Source organism: Barbus barbus (genome assembly GCF_936440315.1).
Source record: "Barbus barbus genome assembly, chromosome: 24".
Classification (NCBI taxonomy): domain Eukaryota; kingdom Metazoa; phylum Chordata; class Actinopteri; order Cypriniformes; family Cyprinidae; genus Barbus; species Barbus barbus.
In genome coordinates, this window is record NC_136752.1 from 26,974,795 (window position 1) to 26,993,584 (window position 18,790).

Here is an 18,790-nt window from a genome sequence, read left to right on the forward strand (position 1 = left end):
TTAGCACTCATAACAAAGTGAAAGGGCTATCTGTGAAGGGACTCAGTTGCTCACCTTTGTTTACGATGACCCTTTGAAAATCACAAAGCTGCCTAAAACTACCACAATGCAACATAAAACCGCTGATTATCTGCTGCTCAATAATAACTAATAATAGAGGACACTAATATTTACTGTAAAGCTGCTTTGAAGCCATTTGTATTGTATAAAGTGTTATAGTAATAAAATTAACTTGGACACAAACAGTAACAACAAAAATGATCATAATCAAAAACAAAGCATACCAAATGGATGTCGGTGCAATGATAACAATTCGCTGGAAAGTCATCAGAATCCCAATTCAAAGTTGAACAAGGCCCAAATTCATCTTCTTGAGATACTAATCTGGGCTGCGTTTCCCAAAAGCATCGTAAGCTTAAATTGATCGTTGCTCCATTGGTTTCAATGGGTCTACATTGTACTTAAGCTTACGATGGTTTTGGGAAACGCAGCCCTGCACTATAGGAAGCTTGGGAGACACTTTTGCTGTTGTGAGAAACTTTCATTAATACAGTCAGAAGAAAAATAAATGATCATGATTGCAATTCATTATAGTTAAGAAAGCAGCCTACATATAAACCAAGAATCATTCACAGAGAGCCACTAAAAAGATTAATTTGATAAAATGGGGTGTTCATGAAGTTGTGAAGTGAATCACATTATTTACATCTGATATGTGTGTGATGTGATTATTTACACATATGCATTTCTACGTGTGTGTGTGTGTAACATACATGTAAGGTGTTGTTTTGATTGTGAGAGATGCTAAAGAGCGACTTTGTTGTGTGTTCATGTGCACATTCTGGCTGGTGTGTGTGTGTGTGTGTGTGGATGTGTGTGTGTGTGTGTGTGTTTGAGTAATGGTACCTGTCTGGAATGATTGACTCTCAGGAGACAGATGAGTGGTGTCAGGCTGTCAGCGTGAACTCTATCACACCAGCGCGTCTCTTTCAGACGCAGAGAACAGAGAGGAGAGAAAGACAGACTGAAGGAGTGCAGCTCTGTCTCTCTGTTTGCTTTTCGCTCTGCTCGCAATCTTTTCCCTCCAGCCCTGCACATTAAACAATTTACCCAAACTTTCCTCGCAGTGCCTGAGCGAACACAGGCGCTAAATGTTTTAGCTCGACAGTAAACAGGATCTCAGATCAGATTTTAAACTCATTTAAATTCATATTCTGCACTTGCTCTGTGCGGCAGGCACTAATAATATGCTAAAAACATCAGATATTCAAAACAGCTCAAAACACTTTCAAAATTATTCATTTCTGACAGCGAGAAAACAAAGGCTGTGAAGAGCGATGACAGGGATGGAGGGATGAACTCACGAGATGGTGGAATGAGGTGGAGGCCGGGCGATGAGGGGTGAACGGTCAGATGGCCAGGAGCAGACGATGCTCTGAATGAACAGAACCATCTCAACAGAGGGTACGGACAGGTCAGAACCACAGGGACATATGGAGAGACAGAGAGAGAGAATGTTATCTTTAATACTGCTACTTCTGGCTGCTAATTATTCTTGGTCATTGTTTTTTTTTCTGTAATGATGCTTTTCCAAAACAATATGTAAAACAATCATGCCAGTAAAGAGAATAGAGAATGAGAGTCAGGACCACCAATCAGAAAATGACAAGGATGGATGGATGGATGGATAATGAGGTGTGAAAATGCTTTTATCAATTTGTTAAAACAATCAATAAATGATTACAAATTGTATTATTCGCGTTCAAGTTTCAAGTTCAAGTTTATTTGTATAGCGCTTTTTACGATACAAATCGTTGCAAAGCAGCTCTACAGGAAATTAAGTTTCCACAATATATTTATATATTGCAGAACCTTAATATATTTAACTTATGGCAAAATTTGGTAATTCTGTATGTTGTCTGAGCGTTGGCAACCTCTGAGGTCCTCTGAGGGGTTGGCGTTATCTTTTCTCAGGTGTTCGGTCATCTCAGATCATTTAAGGGTTGGATCCAGACTGAAGCTTCTGTAATTCCTAGTTACCATGGGATGCTAATCAGAAACAGAGAAACAAATAGAGACATAATTAGCGTAGCTGCTGTTCCATCTAAGCAAAAATGGTTTGTTCAACCCAAGTTAAAGAATACTAATAATGTATATTTGATCAGATATAACTGCAGTACAAGATTATAAAATGCATTATGTGAATGCTTGGCTAAAGAGATGTGTCTTTAATCTAGATTTAAACAGAGAGAGTGTGTCTGAACCCCGAATGTTATCAGGAAGGCTATTCCAGAGTTTGGGAGCCAAATGTGAAAAAGCTCTACCTCCTTTAGTGGACTTTGCTATCCTAGGTACTACCAAAAGTCCAGAGTTTTGCGACCGTAGGGAGCGGGTTGGATTGTAGCGTGGTAGAAGACAAGTTAGGTACGCAGGAGCTAAACCATTTACGGCCTTATAGGCAAGTAATAATATTTTGTAAATGATGCGGAACTCAATAGGTAGCCAGTGCAGAGACTGTAAAACTGGGGTAATATGATCATATTTTCTTGACCTGGTAAGAACTCTAGCCGCTGCATTTTGGACAATCTGTAGCTTGTTTATTGAAGATGCAGGACAACCAGCTAGCAGTGCATTACAATAGTTCACTCTAGAGATCATGAATGCATGAACTAGCTTTTCTGCATCAGAAACCGGTAGCATGTTTCGATTTTTGACTTTAGAGGACGTAACAGTACATCCGTCTAGTTGTAAATTGTAATCCAAGAGATTCTGTGTACTGTTTTTTGGTCCAATAAGTAATATCTCTGTCTTATCTGAATTTAATTGGAGGAAATTATTGGTCATCCAATCTTTTAAATTTTTTACACAATCTATTAGCTTAGATAGTTTAGAAGTTTCATCTGGTCTTGTTGAGATATATAGTTGAGTATCATCAGCATAACAATGAAAACTAATCCCGTATTTTCTAATAATATCACCAAGAGGCAACATGTATATTGAAAATAGCAGAGGACCTAGGACAGATCCTTGTGGTACTCCATACTTTACTGGTGATAATTGAGATGACTCCCCATTTAAATGAACAAAGTGGTAGCGATCGGACAGGTAGGATCTAAACCATCTTAAAGCCTGCCCTTGAATGCCAGTATAGTTTTGTAATCGATCTATGAGTATGTCATGGTCTATAGTGTCGAACGCAGCACTAAGATCAAGTAAAACTAGCAATGAGATGCAGCCTTGGTCTGAAGAAGCAAGAAGCAAGTCATTTGTAATTTTAATAAGTGCAGTTTCTGTGCTATGGTGAGGCCTGAGACCTGACTGAAATTCTTCATAAAGATAATTTTTTTGCAAGAAGGAGCACAATTGAGCAGACACAACTTTTTCTAAAATTTTAGACATAAACAGAAGATTTGAAATGGGTCTGTAATTTGCCAGCTCATTAGAATCTAGTTGTGGTTTCTTAATAAGAGGCTTAATAACCGCCAGCTTGAATGGTTTTGGGACGTGACCTAAAGATAACGATGAGTTAATAATATTGAGAAGCGGTTCTTCTGCTACAGGTAACAACTCTTTCAGTAGTTTAGTGGGTACAGGATCTAATAAACACGTTGTTGGTTTAGATGCACTGATAAGTTTATTTAGCTCTTCCTGTCCTATAGTTAGTTGTAAAGCACTGCAGTTTTTCTTTGGGTGCGATGAATGAAGCTGAGATACTAGACGCAGTAGAATCTACATTTGATATTGTATTTCTGATGTTATCTATTTTATCAGTAAAGAAATTCATAAAGTCATTACTATTAAACTGTGAGGGAATATTTAGATCGGGTGGCGTCTGTTTATTTGTTAATCTAGCCACTGTGCTAAATAAGAACCTTGGATTGTTTTGGTTATTATCTATGAGTTTGCGGATATGCTCTACCCTGGCAGCTTTTAGAGCCTGTCTATAGCTGGACATACTGTTTTTCCACGCAATTCTAAAAACTTCCAAGTTAGTTTTTCTCAATTTGCGCTCAAGATTACGAGTTTCTTTCTTGAGAGAATGGGTATAACTGTTGTACTATGGCGCAGTACGTTTTTCTCTAACCTTTTTCAATTTGAGGGGGACAACAGCTTCTAATGTATTAGAGAAGATAGTGCCCATGTTGCTAGTCATTTCGTCTAGTTCATGTGTATTTATGGGTACACAGAGCAGTTGTCAGTAATGAATATCAGTAATACGCAGCATGCACGATACAAGGAAATGATCAGTAACATCACTTTGAGGTACGATATCTATATCGGTAAGATCAATTCCATGTGATATAATTAAATCTAGCGTATGATTAAAACGATGAGTGGGCCCGGTGACGTTTTGCTTGACTAGAGTTTATTAGGTCAGTAAATGCAAGTCCTAACGCATCATTTGTATTATCAACGTGAATGTTAAAATCTCAGACAATTAGCACTGTCAACATTAACTAATAGATCTGAGAGGAAATCTGCCAATTCTTTTAGGAAATCTGTATATGGCCCTTTTTTTTGTCTATACACAGTAGCCAGAGCAAGAGATAAGAGAGGTTTCTTTTGCATATCTAACAGTGTAACATTAAGCAGAAGTATTTTGAATGCGTTAAACCTCCTGTATCCTGTTTTCTGAGTAACATTGAGAATATCACTATATATTGTTGCCACACCGCCACCACGACCAGTCTGACGGGGCTCATGTTTATAACAGTAGCTTGGTGGAGTAGACTCATTTAGACCAAAATATTCATTTGGTTTAAGCCAGGTTTCAGTCAGACAGAGTACATCAAAATTATTATCTGTGATAATTTCATTTACAATACTGCTTTGGGTGCGAGTGATCTAATATTTAGGAGCCCAAGCTTTAAAAATGTTTTTTGTTCATTTGTTTTTCTGGTTTAATCACGATCAGATTTTTTCTAGATCCTGCATTAAATTTATATTTTGACCTCCCTATTCAGGGAACAGACACAGTCTGTATAGATTGGACAACTGGCAAGTACTTCTATCTTTTAAGTGGGTAGAACAAAGGTCATCATAGCAGTTATTTGAGAATTGGCTTACTAGTCAGATGGAGCGTAGCATCCTGGAGATGTTGTACGACAGGAGTTCCGCTCCGACTCTGCTGGGGTGCAGGCCATCAGCACGAAAAAGCCTAGGACGCTCCCAGAAAAGATTCCAATTATTAACAAAGAGCAGTTTCTGTTCTTTACACCATGACAATAACCATTTGTTTAAAGCAAAAAGTCTACTGAACCTTTCGTGTCCTCGTCGATACGTGGGAAGCGGTCCTGACACGATGATCATCGTCACGGGCGATGTGCTGCGTACCGTCTCGATCAGGCTCCTGAAGTCCCGCTTCAGTGTCTCCGTCTGCCACAGCTTGATGTCATTAACCCCCGCGTGCAGCACGACAGCACCGATGCTCTCATCGCCCTTCAGGATCGCGGGTATCTGCGCAGAAACATCGAGAACACGAGCACCGGGGAAGCAGTGAGTGTGCACTTTACCTTCAGCTAACGTAGCACGGACGTGGCAGACAATGGAGTCTCCGATGATCACAGCGTCGCGTTCCGTCTCGCGGAGGGGAGCGATGTGGTTCCGGGTGGAGATCTTGAAGACCGGAGGCGGTGGAGGGGGAGAGGTCGTTGCCCGGGGGCCTGGCTCGCGTCTTCCGCTTCTGGTGCACCCAGGGTCCGTGGCGTCCCGGCGGAGTGAAGGACATCTGGGAAGATCGCATCCTGCGTGCACAGGGTCTGTGCAGAGAAACACACGGAGTAGAGGTGGTGGGAGTGTTAGCAGCGTGCTGTATACTTACTCTGGACTTGTGAGCATCAGCCCGGGATGTTTCCAGCGCGGCTCTCCGCTATCTCAGCTGGGCCTGCTTCTCCACCAGGTCGCGGATCTGCTTCTCCACGGCCTCCAGCTCCAGCTGCACCGAATGCAGCTCGAATGTGTCCTCACCTGCACTCAAAGGTAGACACAAATCCGCCATTTAAGCAAGTAACAGTGAAACATTATTTGAACAATTTCTGACTTTCTAAAAATTATCGTTCTCCAGCATGATTTGAGACGTTCAAAAGAGCATCTTGAGCTTCAAAGGAAAAAAAAAAACCTGTCCAACTAAAGAGTCACATGCTCAATCATGACACTTGTTTACTTACATTTATATCTAAAAATAGCAGTCAATCTTAAATATTGTTTCTCTAATTTTGTCATAACTTGTCTGTTTAAAATCTTAGGATTTGAAGTCCTAAATCGGTTTATTTCCAGGTTCATATAAAAAAAATCTCCGATTTCTAACGTGGTCTCAGACCTTTGGATCCCACTGTATAATGTGACTTCTTAAGGGAGACAGAGAAATGGAGAAAATGTGGGGAACATAGGAAGGGTTTTGACTTAATAGAGTACGACAAGGTTACAGGAGTGATGGAGAAGTGTATTTGAGAGCTAAAGTGTGTGTGAGTGAGACAGAGAGCAGCTCTGAGACTAATTAAACGAGCAAAAGGCAGAGAGTGTTCTGAAGAGAAGCCATCGCTGGGCCGGGACTGAGGTAATGATGGAAAAAAGGATTTAGTCTATCTACCATTGCTCCATCCTCTCCTCCCTTTCCCTCGTTATTGAGCAGGTGTCTGTGTCTCAGAGCAGTGTGTGTATGTGTGCGCGCGTGTCCCGACGGGGGCTTTCACAGCTCTCGGCTCTTGTGACTGTATCTCCTTCACCGGGGCTCAAACTCCCATTTACTGACAGATACCGTATGTACAACATAAACCACAACCAACTGGCAGTTCACACATAAAATCATCTCAAGCAGTGCTGGGGAAACTACTTTGTGGATGATTTCACACTAGAGCTTTAGGACTTGAGGTCAGCTCGTTTGGTTTGAAGTGAAAGTGCTTTTTTGGTGCATCTGAGCTTGCATAAAAACTTTTGAAGTTTGGTACGGTTTACATTTGGCTTAAATGCAATCCATCCTCAAGAATAGAGATGCACCGCTATGTCTGACTGTTTGCTTAATTGCATGTTCCAGGTCACGTTTATTATAGCAAAAATACACATTTTACTATAATATTTTTCTATAAGGCATTTCTGAAAGCGGCATGTCAAATAAATTGCCCTCCTGCAATACATCAGCAGCAGACAAATGCTAGTGCGTGTAAAGTTCCGGTGGTAAATCCAAAGCTACAAAACATGAATAAAACAGTGATGCTGACATCTCGTCCTGAGGGGTTACCTAGTTACAGTGGTAAAAAGCCTGTACTAGTATTCGGCAATATACCCAATAGTACAATGGGGACTGAGAAGTGAAATAAGGAAGAAACTGCCTGAAAATAGTTTGCCAGGCCACAAGCTACTCATAATTTAACTAAACCTAAGATTCAATCAGATATTTAAGATCTGGGAGCAAAAGCTTAAGAATTGGTAACTGAAAATGCCTTGCTCTGTATAATCATTCAATCTGGGATGTGTTCAACTAAACATCTATAGTGGTTACAGCCTGTAAGTTTAACAAAAATTAAGCTAGACTTCAGGGAAAATATAGGTATTAAAATAATATATATATATACACACACACACACACACACAGTGGGGCAAATAAGTATTTGATACACTGACGATTTTTCAAGCTTTCTCACAAAGAATGGAGAGATCTGTAATTTTCATCGTAGGTATACCTCAACTTTGAGAGAATAAAAAAAAAAAAAAAAATCACATTGTATGATTTTTGGAATAATTTCCATTTTATTGCATGAAATAAGTATTTGATACAATAGAAGGTTACACTATTTCGATAGTCCACTTTAGACATGCTACTAACTATAATTAACTTTGTAACTACATGTCAACTAATTCTCATTAAATTGCAACTACATATCTACTAACTCTCAGAGTAGACTGTTAGGGTAGGTTTAGGGTTAGTAGAATAAGTTGACGTATACTTGCAAAGTGTCTGATAGTTAGTATATTGTATGTTGTGGACCCATCAAAATAAAGTGTTAGAAGATATTAAGCAGACAGTGTACTAATACTCTAATGACTGCTAGTTGACATGTAGTTGCAAAGTTACTTATTGTTAGTAGAATGTCTAAAGTGGACTATCGAAATAAACGGTTACCCAATAGAAAAATAGAACTTAATATTTGGTACAGAAACCTGTGTTTACAATTACAGAGGTCAGACGTTTCCTGTAGTTCTTGACCAGGTTTGCACACACTGCAGCAGGGATTTTGGCCCACTCCTCCATACAGGCCTTCTCCAGATCTTTCAGGTTTTGGGGCTGTCGCTGGGCAACACAGAGTTTCAGATCCCTCCATAGATTTTCTATTGGGTTCAGGTCTGGAGACTGGCTAGGCCACTACAGGACCTTGAAATGCTTCTTACGGAGCCACTCCTTAGTTGCCACTCCTTGCCCTTGCTGTGTGTTTGGGGTGATTGTCATGCTGGAAGTCCCAGCCACGACCCATCTTCAATGCTCTTACTGAGGGAAGGAGGTTGTTGCCCAAAATCTTGCGATACATGTCCCCATCCATCCTCCCCTCAATACGGTGCAGTCATCCTGTCCCCTTTGCAGAAAAGCACCCCCAAAGCATGATGTTTCCACCCCCATGCTTCACGGTTGGGATGGTGTTCTTGGGATTGTACTCATCCTTCTTCCTCCAAACACGGCAAGTGGAGTTTATACCAAAAAGTTCTATTTTGGTCTCATCTGACCACATGACTTTCTCCCATGCCTCCTCTGGATCATCCAGATGGTCTTTGGCAAACTTCAGACTGGCCTGGACATGTGCTGGCTTGAGCAGGGGAACCTTGCACGCGCTGCAGGATTTTAATCCATGACGGTGTAGTGTGTTACTAAAGGTAACCGTTGAGACTGTGGTCCCAACTCTCTTCAGGTCATTGACCAGGTCCTCCCGTGTAGTTGACTTCATCCTAAACTCAAAAAACAAAAAAAAAAACACACACTTACTCCTCCATCTTTCTATCCCTTACTAGCTTGTACTTATTTGAACAATGACTGAGACTTGGTGTTACAAGCACTTCCTCTGTCTGATTGCCTCTTCAGGATGAATCGCTTTTTGTATTCCCCAATTGTAAGTCGCTTTGGATAAAAGCGTCTGCCAAATGGTCTCATGTCTTTTGGTTTTGTTTTGCATCAGCATATTAGAATGATTTCTGAAGGATCATGTGACACTAAAGACTGGAGTAATGATGCTGAAAATTCAGGTTTGCATCACAGGAATAAATTACATTTTAAAATCATTCAAATATTAAACAGTTGTTTTGAATTGTAAATAATATTTCATAATATTACTGATTTTACTGTATTTTGATCCAATAAATGCAGCCTTGGTGAGCAGAAGAGATCTCTTTCAAAAATCGGCAAACGTTTGTTATGTTGCTACCAAAAGAGTAAAATGGTACACTGGCACCGAAATAAAGCATTTCACTAAAACAAACTGAAATGAATAAGATTTCCCAACACTTCTTGAGAATAAAGGGAACATTCAACAACAGTATGTTTCATATAATGTGACACTGAAGACAAACAACAAGTCAAGTTACATCACTACTAAAAATAGCTTGTTTCTAAAAAAGAAAACAGCTGAGCTGTCATACCACAAATGTAGTTAAGACAGTAGCATGGTTCATTTTAAGTGGCTATACTCCCAACGCTGGCCTCAACATAATTCAGCAACAAACAATGCCCCGTTCTTTCTTACTGGCCTTGTACTTCTGTTGCTGAAAACAAATGTATACTCGTATAACTTTCACTGTCCTCCTGACAGGTGTCGTTGTGCTATCTAAAATCATTTTACATTCTCTACAAACAGGGAAGGACTAGACTGGCACAGGCGTCTTGTTCAGGCCAGATAAGGCTTGAAACGAATCGAGTGTTTTTAGTATTGCCCTCTTTCAATTGTGTTCTGCAGTCACAGAGCAAATAAACCCTGCTGTCTGTCGGTTTCCTCCTGTTAATCACTCTCAGCAGAGCTCCTCATGACGGCTGCTCCTCCGTCTACTTCTGCTCTTCATAAAATCTTATTAACAGCAAACATGCTGTAATTTGTTCATTCTCCTGGCGCAGACAGGCTGCCCTTCTCAAATACTGAACGGTATTGTGTGTATAATAGCCCCAGAGGGCCACAAACCCAGTGCTCATTCACATACACCTTCTTCTCTGTGCACGCTGTCTGCTAATGTCTAGATGGTAAACTTCATTTGAAGTTGCTGTAAAATCTTTTACAAATGAGGGTCTATGTCCTGATGCCTGCTTTAGGCCACAAACATAGTCTCAAGTCAACAACTGCCCATTTTATTTTAAAAGCCACATGATTGACATTTAAAGTGTCCAACAACCTCCCCAAAAATCTCTATATGTGGGTAAATCTAAAAATCAAATATAGCCTACATTGCTGTTCAAAAGTTTGAGGTCAGTAAGATTTTTAATGCTTTTGAAAGAAATCACTTCTGCTCACCAAAGCTGTGTTTATTTGATCAAAAATACAGTAAAATCAGTAATACTGAGAAATATTATTACAATTCAAAATAACTCTTTTCTATGTGAATATATTTTAAAATGCAATTTATTCCTGTGATCAAAGCTGAGTTTTCAGCATCATTACTCCAGTCTTCAAAAAATACAAAAAAAAACAACAACTTTTAAACCGTTTAACATAGTATTAATCGGTTAAAAGGTCAATATGAGCATTCTTATCAGTGTTGAAAACAGTTGTGCTGCCTAATATTTTTGTGGAAACTGTGATATGTAAATTTTTCAGGATTTTTAGATGAGCAGAAAGTTCAAAAGCTTCTTTATATATCGCTTACTTTAGTTGGGGGGCAAAACAAATACAAGTTACCATAGTAGCCCATTAATTTATATATGAAAAATAACAGGAATAAAAAAAAAAACATTGTTATGCATTTTTTACAATGAATAAAATGAGCTCTAATAAGACTCAAGGAATCAAGGAATTCAGTGACAACATGATAAGAGAAGCCTGTGGAAAGCAACATCTAAACATGCGTACGTCTGGAGCAGATCTTGTTTTGCAGATTATATTACAGGTAAAATAATAAATAAGAAAATTCAGCCTCTTATCACCTTGTCAGTGATCCGCGTGCATTCACAGTCTTCTTTTAGCATATTTTATTCAACTGACTGCTGAAGTAAAAAAGCAGTTGTTGCTTTTTTAGCCTTATTTGAGCTATAAAAAAAGACAACTTTTTGTTTGTCTTTTTAAAAATAGCTAAATCAGTGTGTTTTCATTTCCTCAACTTTCCCTCTTTTAAAAAATAGGGAAAGTTGGTAAAATGAAGAAAACTTAATCTGAAAGCAAAAAAGAAAAACAGACACAAGAAACGTCCCAGCTCCATTGTGCGGCGTTTTCCGTTCGGCTTGTTTTGTCACATTTTGGCTTCCAGTACAGAAACTGAGGAGGAATCATTACTGAAAGAGATAAATGGGCATACATGACTTCAAATTTTTATAACAAAAATTAATTTTATAATTAAATAAAGTAAATGCGTATAAAACCAGCTAAAAACCTCTAAAGTAGGCTAGTTCTTCCTCAGACAAACTCATTGAAGCAGCCGGGAAACTTGACTTAGCTTTCTGGTGGACTGATAAAAATCGGTCCGACTCCTAAAAAATTATGTAAAATCAAGTGTTTTTTAGTATTATTGAAATACCATTGTAGTTTTATCTTTATAGTTTTATTTACATTTTTAGTAATTTTTCTAGTTTTACTTGTAATACATGAAGTTAAACTAAATAAATGGCAATGTACCCACAGAGAAATTCTGGTCAGATATTTTTTTAATGTTCATCTAATCTCATTTTGAAAATGACTTTTCTTTCTGTTTAAAAAAACTGTTCTTTGGATTGGTAGGCTAACCACAAATTAACCATGGTTTTGCTACATTGTAAAAAAAAAAAATAAAATAGTAAAATTTACGGTAAAAAACTATTTATAATTCTACCGTAAAAAAGTTTTACGGTTTTAACTTAAATTTACAGTTAAATACCGTAATTTCATTAACTGATATAATGTTAATATACCAACCTATTGAAGTACTGAAATCAGGTGGTGATGAGAAAGTCACATGATGAACCAAATCCCATCACAAGCAGCTTTTAAATAATATCATATAGAAGGTGCACCGTGTCATTCACACAAGGGTACAACTGATGGTCACTTCGGGCCCCCATGATTCTTTGTGCTGATTCTGTCCATAATGATGGCGCCTCCGTGTGGGTACGGGAGGATGACACAGAAGGGCACCTCAAGAAACAGTTGTTTGGTCCCCTACACCCTTCGAATCTCTCACTCCAGAGGGTAAACCCTTTGAAGAGATTAGGGCATAGGGATGAGCCCTTCGGAATGCATAGCTTAGACTGTTTGTCAGGGTCAAAGGTCACGACTTACACTCTACTCAGGTCTATTCTATAGGGGATTTCTCTCCCTCATACCGTAGCGCTTCATTTATTCAAATTTGCCTCTAAAACCTGACAGTCAAAACCACATAAAAAGACTTGTTAGAGCTCCAAAGTGTGTCAATGGCCTAACTGTCTGCCAGCAGCCCAGCGTAGTATTGCAGCTTTGAGTATCTCCTGTGCTGGTGATGCTCTCTCACCAAACACACCGGCCCTCTCAATGTTCCCTTAATCTTGTCAGCTCACAGAGACTGCCGGTGTTTTGATGCTGCTAGCAGTATGACGCCACAGCCAGTAAAATGCCAGAGGGAAAAATGCCCTTAAGGTGTAGTATCCGCACTACTCCCTCCGTTCACTAGCTTAACGTCTATAAACAGACACTAAACGCTGGGTCTCCCTGTCTGACAGCCATTTTGAACCAGACCTCACACGGACCTGCGCTCTGTCAGTTCTGCTGACACGCTTCACTGTGCTCAGCAAAAATGCTCTTTTGAAGTAATTGCCTCATTTTTGTGTGAAACTTCACATTCAGAAGGGATGCTTAGAAATGTCTTGTTTGAAAACATGGTGTAACATTTATTTATCAAAACTAGGGCTGTCAAAGTTAATGCATTAACATGTATGATTGGTTAAATATTGACTTTTTTAATGCATTTAATCAATTTCACAGTATAACTAGTATTCTGCTGTATCAACACACAAACCTTTTTAGCAGTAAATTATAGTTTTTTTTATCTTTTTATAGGTTGCTTATTTAAAAATCATATCCAGATAGGATGTTTCCCACAAGAAAGTTATTTCATCATGCACTGACTTCCATGTTTGCATTTACAGTGCATTTTAAATGACATTTGAGATAGATAAATACAAGTATAAGCAAAAAACAAATTGTCCAAGTGAGACTAATTACATGGACTGTATAGATTCACGCAAATTGCAGAAGCTAATACCACATGGGCCTTTTTTTTTCTTTTTCTTTGAATGCAATATCATTAACTTGATAAAGTAATCAATTTCCACAAAAGTGGAAATTAAACATTTTTTTAATCAATTAATGAAGTGCAAATTAAAACATATTGCTTTTAAATCGCAATTGTTTCTGTGCATCCATCAGTCTTGGGTTACAAATCAAGCCTCAGGTAGACGCTATCTTTAATTTAACGTGAGCTGTATTGTTGTCTTGGTGTCAGTCATGCAGCTGATCCATCATTAGGTATGTTTTCATTACTAATTTTCATCAATCTGAATGAATCCAATCTGATTTCAGATTCGGATTTATGTGAACCCTAAACTTTGTAATGCGTTTCAAATATTCATTTACTGTACATGTACATTACATATATTCTGAACAAATCTTCAGCACATGAGCAGCACCTTGTCGCTGTGTTCAGTACTGGAGAAAGCCACCACAATAACATCAGCAGATGACATATCTTTAAAGAAAGCTGACATAAATGTCAGAAGAGATTTAACAAATATTCACTAAAAACGTTGTCTGACCAACTCGTGTTATGTGAGAAGTAAATGAATATGCATGTTTATAAGATGTAAACTGCATTTAAACATACGCATTACTGTGCATGTGTGAGAGTTGTATTTGAATCTGACTGGAAAAACAAACAGTCGGATTCAAGCATTTACACGCTTAATTTTTTCTTATTGATTGGATTATTTCAGGGCTACACTGCTCTTTTCAATCGGATTGAAATTTAACTCTTTGAAATTTCTGATCAAATGAATGCTTTTCAAATCAAATCGAGTTATTAATCTGATTACTAATTAAACCGATTAGCAGATTATTTGGTTGCATGTAAACGTAGCGAAAACAGTTCTGAATGCCAAAAATTAGATGTGACATGAGACCTTAAGACAGCACAACCTATTATACAGACTGTTGTTTTCATTTGTGCCAGTTCCTACACTCAGAAACAAAAGGTACAAAAGCTGTCACTGGGGTGGTATCTTTTTTCAAAAGGTACAGTTTTGTACCTTTTTTACCCCTACAGGGTGAATATGAGTACCTTAAAGGTATATTATATTACCTAAAGTGTACATAAATGGTACATATTAGTACCATTTGAAAAGGTACCGGCCCAGTGACACATTTTGTACCTTTTTTCCTGAAAATGTATAGATATTTATTTTCATTCTAACCATATTAGGACTGGAGTCATCCGATATGTATGTGGCTGAAATGATCTCTGGGACGGTAGAGCCAGAGACACATTACGATTTATCGTATTACACCGAACTCTGCAGGACATCTGCGGTTGAGTGAAAGTTTACGCTTATGCCAGGATTCGATCTCGACGTGAATTCTGACCAAAAGACCTATTGAAGAATCAGAATCATTATTTAACAGTTCCTCCTTGCGTCGATTCGGTCAGGACCTTTTGTCAGATCACAGGCGCAAATCATGCCCTCACATGATTGTTACACGGCCCTCGGCATCCTAAACGATGCCTACAAACAGATCCGGGGAAGTAGCCACGACACCGGTTCGCTCTCCTCCGTCGAGGGCGGAGGAGAGAGGGGAAGGTACAAAAGAAGACTCGGACTCGCCACAAAGGGTTTGGATGAGAGCAAGACAGACAGGACGGGAAGAACACAAAGCTGTGGCGGTGCAGGATGATCTCGGGCACGCGCATACACGGGAACGGGTGCGCATTTGAGGCCGAGCTGAGCACAGCGGCATTAATGTAGAGTGGGACTCAGGTAGCAGCCTGCTGTCAATCATTCATCCATCCACCTGACTAATTGGCTTCTTACCCTCTCTCCACCCGGCTCCTGTGCTAACCGCTCGCCTCTGGCAAAAATGCAGATGAGCACTGGAGAAGGCGTCTGGCGGAGGGAGGGAGAGGAGAGGAGGAAAACTGCAGCTTTAGTTAATTATCTCTCTGAGTCAGTCTGTCCGACAGCAGCCCACACAGCGCACTTATGCTAAACAGCAAAGCATCCTGGGAATTGGAGTGACAGCTCATTTTCCTCCTGCAATTTTATATGAAAGGTGCACCAGAGACCTGCACCCCTCCTTCTATCCATCCATCCATCCATCTATCTATCTCTCCCTCTTCTCCTCCTCATCCGTTCTCGTCTTTCTCCCCTCGCACTCTTTCTGGGTGGCGAGGACTCATGGGATGTTGGTGTGGTAGCTGTCAGTGACACTGTGTATGCCTTCTCTCTCCCGCTCGCTCTTTCTCTCTCTCTGTGCTGACAGCGGCTTGTTGACAAACGCCAGCAGTCATCTCGGCACCCTGGGAAATCTCTGCTACCATTTTGTCAGCAGAATGACAGAAGCGGTTAATGTCTCAAATTCTCCCCGTGACAGAGAGCCATCTTGTTGACAGTGTTTGACATTCGGCGCTCAATTCATGTCGTCCATTTTAATTTATTATATTTTTTTTCACACCAGATCCAATCCCCCCTTTTCACTTTCCCTCTCTCTCTCTCTCTCTCACACACACACACGGATCCCATGGCTCCTCGGCGGAAAAATTAACAGTTACTCGATTTGTCTGAATGTAGCTGTGGAGCTGCTAATGATTTTTGTCCAGTAATGAGAATTGTGTCAGTGCCCTGTTAAAAATGAAATAAATCCTTCGCTCCGTATGAATCCACCGGCATATCTCCTGCCAGCCGCGATCGATGCAATTTACAAATTAGAGTCGGGGAAAAAAAATCGTTTATTCCCTCTCTGGGGTGTTTAAGGCAAACATGCCAAAGACAGGAAGCTCCAAAGTAAGAGCAAAACGAAACAATGCGCAAAACACTGCGGTATGTCAAACATATAAACCGTACAGGACTAGTTCTGGATAAAATGCACAATCGAATGCAAAATAAATGTGCATGAGACACGGTATGTGTCAGACTTTGAAAAGTGGTATAAACAATATAAATATCATAACATTACTGTAAATTAACAGTAACATTACAAAACTAGATTTTTAATGACTAGGAAGTTCATCAGCATTCTGGTTAAGCCTAGTGTTGCTTATAGGTTAAATCTGAACATTTGTTGCATTTTCTGTGCAGATTTGGACAGAAAATGTAAATCTAAACTTTACTTTTAACCAAATTAGCCCAAAAATAATAATAATTACGGCGTATTAAAATAATTATGATAACAAAAAGGAGCTGATCTTGTTCTAATAGTCTGAGAGGATACAAATAAACCAAGAGAGTTGAGTGTCAAAGCGCTGATCTTGTATTCCTATCCTCATTTAAGTGTAATAAAAAACTGATTAAGATAACAAACTGATCTGAGTTCACACTAACCGATCTTGTTGAACAAAAGACCCGTCCATTTAAGACTCGAATCCCTGCAAAGAAAGACAAAACAAGTTGAGGGTGTTAAAACTAAGCATCTTAAACATACATAGTGTGTGTGTATATATATATATATATATATATATATATATATATATATATATATATATATATATATATATATATATATATATTATATACTGTAAGTACATACATATTTCAATGTTGTCAAAAGTGTCAGTAACCACAAAAGTAATAGGCTATTAAAATCAAGTGTGTGCTATATAAAATCTTACAAAAAGAAGGTTATAATAACAACAGTTGCAGTTAAGTATTTCAGTTAGAATTAGCAACAACTTTCACAATCAATGTCATAAAAACTTGTCTTGAACAAACATGTCTTGAGACAATTGTACCAAAAGGCTTATTGGGTTGTGTGAGACAAACCTCAAAGAATGACTAAAGGGGAAAACACTGAAAAATGACTTTTAAGGGACAAAGACCACTAATTCACACACTGTAGCCAGGCTGTGGACATATATGAGACCCTGGAGCACAAAACCAGTCTTAAGTCGCACGGGTAAACTTGAAGCAATAGCCAAAAATACACTGTATGGGTCAAAATTATCAAATTTTCTTTTATGCCAAAAATAATTAGCATTTTAAGATCATGTTCCATGAAGATATTTTGTCAATTTCCTACCGTAAATATATCAAAACTTAATTTTTGATTAGTGCATTATAAGAACCTCATTTGGACAACTTTAAAGGCGATTTTCTCAATATTTTGATTTTTTTGCACCCTCAGATTCCAGATTTTCAAATAGTTGTATCTCAGCCGAATATTGTCCGATCCTAACAAACCATACATTATTTATTCAGCTTTCAGATGATGTATAAATCTCAGTTTGAAAAAAATGTACGCTTATGATTGGTTTTGTGGTCCAGGGTCACATATATTGGTCTATAAAATCACTTGTTTACAAAGGCTACTTGACTAAGTTACAGAAAACCATAGTACTTTTTGCTAAAACCCTGCCAAAACAAATGCAAACAAAATATTGAGAAAGTGAGTCATTAAACTATAAAATCAACATCTGCGCTTAACAGTTTACTAAGGGAAAGTTTAGAATACAGATTTATCCTATATAAACAATCACCTTCGGTTCCCAAGAGCCTGAGCAGGAGGCTTTTAAAATGGTATAATATTCTCTTCACAGCTTGTGTTTGTTATTATGGCCTCGCAGCCGGTAACCGGGCGCGTTAAACTCGTGGAGGCGCGCGGGGGCCGCACGCGCACCTCTTTCAAGCGCGCGAGAGAGGTTCTGCAGGTGCGAGCGCGAGCAGAAGGACGAGATTAAAGTGTCTCCCTCCACCTGTCTCTCTTTCACCTCCATCTCTCCGTTTGACGGGGTGAGGAGTGTGAGGCAGATTTGTACCGACAGCACCGCGCGCATTCTCCAGTCAAACGGCATAAAAGGCGCGCGGCTGATCAAAGCGCGCGCTGCGGCGCCAGTCTCGCGGGTTCACGACGTTTGAAGGTTAAAACAAAAAACCCGACACGCAACCGCTATTTACATTTTACTCCGTTTTGCAACTGGATAAAAACATTTTTTTTCTCTCCATCTCACTCCAGTTCAAAATCTCTGAAGCGCTCCAAAAAACTTTTCTGCACAAATAACAACATTAATACGCAAATATAGAAGTAGGCTAGAGGCGTGACGCTTGTTTGGAAAAATATTGGAATTAATTCGTTTAAAAATATTTTAATGAAGCCGACGTTTTACGGCAAACGAGCAATTTGAGGGAAAACAACTTGCGTCGTGATGAAACGGGACCGCGCGCGCGCGCATGTGAGGAGGGGAGGGGGGGGGGGGGGGGGGGGTTCAGTCCAACGGCGATATTTGTAGTTCATCTTCTGAGGAGTTGAAACGCTCCTATTTACACACCAAGGGATTCGCGGCGGAGTAGGATGATCCTCTGGGTGCTTATGAATACAATTACACTCGGTAAACAGCGCGCGGCTTATGAATGTGAGCAAAACGCGCTACGCGTGACGTCACGCTGCGCCAATCCGTCGCG

General features: G+C 39.4%; 1 long non-coding RNA gene across 1 annotated transcript; it reads right to left on the reverse strand.

Moving 5' to 3' along the window:
* Positions 1–1,692: 1,692 nt before the first annotated feature.
* On the reverse strand, positions 1,693–18,553 carry LOC306843447. Its single transcript, XR_013781842.1, has 4 exons — positions 17,869–18,553; positions 16,718–16,761; positions 5,068–5,967; positions 1,693–2,049 (listed from the first exon to the last, which is right to left on the reverse strand). It is a non-coding gene; the product is annotated as an uncharacterized lncRNA (long non-coding RNA).
* Positions 18,554–18,790: the final 237 nt, after the last annotated feature.